Here is a 6,000-nt window from a genome sequence, read left to right as displayed (position 1 = left end):
TTTTGGAACAAGAGTTTATTGTTACAAATGGTGTTTCTGAGGACTGTATCCTTGGATGGGACGCAATCCAGAAACACGGATTTTGGCTTGATGGAGAAGCCAAGAGCATTTATTTAGCAAGAGATAAGCAGGGATCAGCTATTTCTAGCATTCCGGACATGGCAATTACTTCGGTCAAAAAGACGACGTTATCTCGTCAGACGTCGCTAGTAATTGCCGCGCAAATGAAAGGGTCATTTCCGTTTGTTCCGCCTAATACAGCTTTTATATTTACCCCAGCAGAAGATTTGCCGGCCGGCATTTTTATTGAGGAGTTCGTAGGAAAAGTATCGAAAGATGGACAATATAATATTCTGGTTGAAAATCATTCGTAAAATCAAGTCAAAATTCCTAGGGATACGAAGTTAGGTGGCATCGAAGTTACTACTCGAGCGATTGGAAAAATTTCTTTAAATAAAGTTGAGGACAGGCCTAACGTAGTAAAAGAGCCTATTGTGATTCCGGAGGTCGACCCCGAATTTCAAACACAGCTCGCTAAATTATTAAATGACTTTCACGACTTGTTCGCTGCAAAAGATTCAGAATTAGGCAACACAGATCTTATAAAACATACAGTTAATACACAGGGACGAGGCCCTATACGACAACGCCCTTACAGAGTTACAAATAATCAAAGAAAATTATTAGAGGATAAGGTACAAGAAATGCTTGATGCGGATGTAATTTAGCATTCGCATTCGCGATGGGCTTCACCTGTGGTTTTAGTTGAGAAAAAAAGTGGAGAAGTGAGGTTTTGCGTCGATTATCGAAAATTAAATAGTATCACAAAGAAAGATTCTTTTCCTATGCCAAGGATAGATGAAACATTGGATAAATTGTATGGGAAGAAATTTTTCAATACTCTCGATTTAGCTGCTGGATATTAGCAAATTCAGGTAGATGAGCCAGCAATAGAAAAAACAGCATTTGTTGTAGAAAATAATCTTTAGGAATTTAAGCGTATGGCATTTGGCTTGTGCAATGCACCTGCCACATTTCAAAGACTAATGAATTATGTACTGAAAGACGTTTTGGGAAGTAAGGCATTAGTTTATTTGGAAGATGTGATAATCTTTTCTGATAATTTCGACGACCATTTGAGGGATATTCGTGAAATTTTCCAACTGCTACAGGATGCAAATTTAAAATTGAAACTTAAATAATGCCAGTTTATTAAACGATCGGTAAATTATTTAGGTCATGTCATTTCGAATGAAGGGATTAAGCCAGATCCAGGGAAAAATCGATAAAATAGTGAATTATAAAACACCTTCTTCCGTAGACGAAATGAGATCATTTTTGGGATTAGCTAAATATGGGGATATCAGGAAATTCACTTCTAAATATAAAGGACCATATAGGATAGTGAAAGTATATTCTAATAATACTGTAGATATAGCGGATAACTCTTATATCTGTCAACGTACTCACGTTAACAGATTAAAACCTTTGTATGAAACAATGCTTTGGAAGACAGAGCATTGTCCCCCATTTGAGTCGTCTTCTGAATTTGAGAGTCGCTTTCGTAAAACGATTTCTACTCAAACTATTGATTTGTCAGAAAATGTGGATAGGCCTATAGATGAGGTTGGTGATTTGGGTGATGTCCAAGAAATTGTAAACCCTTCTGTAATAAACAACGCACTTCTGGACGAAGATATGAAAATACACACCGGAAAGGAGTTTGAAAACCAGCAATTTCAAGCAACGGAAAATAAACAAAATTCTATGGAATTACCAATGAAGACGGATTTCATTCAACGGAATTCGCAAGATTCTGGAATTTCTCAAGAAAATGGGAAAAAAGATGATCCCAAAACGGTCTCGAATACCGGACGTCCAAAAAGAAATCGCAGGAAGCCTATTCGATACACTGCTGGATTTTAATTTGAATCTTTCCTTCTCTACTTTAATTACGGGCAGAAGAGACTATATAAGCTCGTGACACATAGTGGCAGATATTCAACAGTTTGTGGTTAGTGATCTTGATTACGACATGAATTCGGACAGCACTGTTGAATTGAACGAGTGGGACGTCACCCAAACCGTCGAAGTAGCGATGACTTCGCAATTGACCATGGGAGAGGAAGAGCCTGCGGGAAAAAAGTGTAAGCTCGAAGACGGTGAAGTCGAAAGCACCGACGAAGAAGAAGAAATTAAGAGGGAGAAGGATGTAGTCTGTATCCAGCAGTGACTGAAGAACAACGAAAGCAGAGAGATGAAGCTGACAAGTATTGTGATAACATGTTGGAATCCTACCGAAGCCCAGAAGCCCATTCTGAGGATTCAGAAGACGAACACAACTGGCGTAAGGAAAAGAGGCGTTTCAACAGGGAAATGCGGAAGCGGACCAGGGATTTGGCGGACGAACTTCAACTTCAAATCCGTCAGGAAAATTGGAGAAAAGCAGTTGTGAAATTGAAAAGAATTTTGGATCTTGACCCTGAGAATAGGAGCCCACCTCTCTACGGATGGTTTCCCGAGGATTGGAATCCTCACTACCGTTGCAGATTCTGCAAGAACAATTAAAGAAGAAAGACAGACGAAGATTTTTTTTTTTTCGTCTTTATAAAATTTATCTCTTTTTTTGTAATGCTTTTCTTGTGGCCTATCATATTATTCCTTTTGTTTATGTGTTATTTTTCTTATGATTCTATTCTTGTGTCTCTTTGTCAACATTTAGCATGTTTTGCATTGGCTTATCCGACAAACAATATACTTGTCAGTTAGATACAAATTTTGGGTATACAATTTTAATTTTGACTCTTACGCATAATAAAAATGGGGAGAAGAAAAAAAAAAAAGAAAAAAAGGGGAATTTTTTTTTAACGAGCCACAGTTGGTGGAGACGTTGAAAAAAAAATTTAAAATAAATAATAAATAGAAGCTGAAATTCAAATATATCAAAGAGAGGAGTAGTATTACACTACTGTAATAGAAATTGGATAAGCGAACGGCAAGGTTGCGAATACAGGATGACATATATATATATATATTTTCAAATATATATATATAGAATCTGACGATAATTTCTTCTGTTTCTTATAGTTTTTAAATTGTATCAATTGTTATTTCTGTTATATAGATATATGCTTATTATATATTAATTTTTGTATATGCTTTGTATTTCGTGGAAATTGTAATCTGTTCCCTTCTTCATGTTATACATATACGGTTGCCCCTTCGCTTGCTTCGCAACAAAAACGGATTCAGAAACAAAAGAAGACTTGCTTACAACATCAAGAAGAAACAATTTTTTAATTGTTTCTTCTACGTTAAACGTGTCGTTTTTTGAAATCGAAAAAGAAGAAATTTTTTTTTTTTTATCAATTCCAAGTAGTTATTTCAAGAAAGCTGACAAAGACACTATTTCCCTATATAACAAACGTGAAGCCCAGGAGAGGAATCAATCCTTTCTCACAATTTTTGAAAATCCTTTTACAAAATGTCTAAGGACCATACTGGAGATTATCGGCTTTATCCCTACACCACTCGTCGGCATAGTTCCGACAGATATTGGCGACTTCGACAAGACAATTCGACTGAGCCGGAAGCGGGGCCATCTGTCACCCCCGCACGTCACCTGTTCCGCCCCAGGTACCTTTTCCACCTCAAGTGAATTTGCCATCCCGGATCCGTGTTCCACCCTGGGTCCAATCCAACCCGGCTACACCTCAGGCGACATCCAACCCGGTGCGCGTAAGGCCAATCGCTACGCTTATGCCGGAACCCGTACGTTCTTACCCCGCGCGCCCCACCTGGCCTACCCGACACGACTTACACCTGCACGAACTACACCTTCGCACAGGAGTCTTGAAATTAGAGCTACAAAACGCGTTATACGAAGAGAATTGGCAGCGGTCTGTCGAAAAGCTTCAAGAAATTTTAGAACTCGATCCGCAGAACCGCATGCCTCCACCACAGAATTGGGCGCTATCCCAATGGTGGATAAAAGACGTCTGCCCTACCTGCGGACGGCCCGGTAGGCGCCCCAATGGTCCGATAGTCATAACCATCGATGATTAACCTTTCGTTGTATTGTTTTCTTTATGCTATCATTTTTCTCCACATTCATTTCTTTTATAATTAAATCTTGTATGTCCTTTTATAGTCTATTATCTATTATATACAGACTTTTGATTCTACATTTGTATTTGTATTCTCTTAACATTAAAAAAAAAAAAAGATCAAACGTAAAGGTGATTTTACGTCATGATATATATATAACCTGATGTATATACAAATCACCTGTTTAAAAAAAAAAAAAAAAAAACAATAGGAAAAAATAAAGAAAACGAAAGAAAGAAATAATGGTAATGGAATGGATAAGAGAATATATAATTGCTTTGATGTGTATTTGCACTTATTTTGTTTGTCTTTTATATTCTTATTTGCCCTTTTATTTTCTATTCCTTGCCGTAGCGCGGCTACTGAAAAGCCGTCGGGAAAGAATGTTGACCTTTCGAAGCCGTCGGGAAATTTTTCACTTTTACCTTCTTTTTCTTCTATCTTTTATTCTATCTCATATATATATATATAGAAATATTTTAAAAAACCAATGTCGACGTAGAATATTTTGGCCACTGCTTTATTAAATTTTTCTTATGTACTATTCTTTTGATATTTCTGTCATATGTAGAAATGTCGCCATTACCAATTATTTTACTGCTATGCCTTATTGGAATGAAAACGCAAGCTTTTGAAGCGACCGTATGTGATTGTGCCGAATCCTCAAAAATGGGAATAATTCAATTTTCGGATGCCGATTGCCATCCGGAAATAAATGATAAACATTCCCTCGACGTACAATATTCCATATATAGTGAAGTGCGTGCGGCTGTTCATTTTCCAGGATATATTTGTGCAAAGTGGAAACAAATACGACATGTCACCATAAACTTTTTTGGACAATTAGTGACTGTGCCCGATAAAATTCCACTCGACACTACGCCAAATGAGTGTAATGATATGATTAACAGTCTTCGGTGCGACGAAAACAAAATGAATGCTGCGGAAAATAAATATGTGTTTGACCGTGAACCTGAAATTTACGGTCGATGGCTTCAAACGATTGATGTGGAAATTATTAATTGTGTGCTCGAAAAGGTGGTTTGTATCAAGATATAGAAGACGGTAATTTTTCGACACCGATTGGAATTGCTTCGGCCTCAACAGGTCATTTGTCGCATAATCACTTGACATTAGTTTGGGACAAAACATATACGCAACGATCTGAACCGAAAGCTCATCTCATTAAATCTGGAATTGGAAAATTAATACGAAAAACGGAAAATGATAAAATTTTTCGCCTTCAAGATGACAAAAAACAATTGGATTTTCATTTAATTTTTCAACCGCGTTGTATTCCCATACAAAACTCTTGTTTAAAGAAATCTGATGCCTTTAATATTCTCGGCCAATCAAAACTCTTCGTTACAACGGCGGCCATCATGGAAAATTTGTCGACAATAATATTAGCGGACCCCGCGCCATCTGACGGCCAAAATTTGGACCATCCCGCTACTTTACAATATGTTCGTGATCAACTTACGGACCATGAAAATGAATTATCACGATTAATTCAAATCTTACAGTGTGATTCAAGAAATGCGAAACATGTAAGAGCAATTATTGCAGCACAATATAATGGCTGGTTAGCTGCTTCACATCTAGATCTACCCAAATGCACAAAATTACAAGCCTTTGGAAAAACCGCCGTTGTCATATCGTGTAAACCTTTAAATGTGACTTTTGAAACCGTCGTAACATCTTGCGGACCGCAACCAAAATTTAAAAATTATACAATTAACCTGGACGGTTGGGAACTCGTTAAATATTCGCCGTGTTATTGGACAAATGGATTTGTGAACTTCAATGACATACCTTATGCGTTTCGCAATAACACTTGGAATCCCGTGAACGCAAGTATCGTGTAACCGGTACAAACTCTTGCGCATTCTT

The sequence above is a fragment of the Daphnia carinata genome, chromosome 6, assembly GCF_022539665.2.
Source record: "Daphnia carinata strain CSIRO-1 chromosome 6, CSIRO_AGI_Dcar_HiC_V3, whole genome shotgun sequence".
In the NCBI taxonomy this organism is placed as follows: Eukaryota; Metazoa; Arthropoda; class Branchiopoda; order Diplostraca; family Daphniidae; genus Daphnia; species Daphnia carinata.
The sequence above is the reverse complement of the archived record's forward strand: the minus strand, read 5'-3'. Positions refer to the sequence as shown.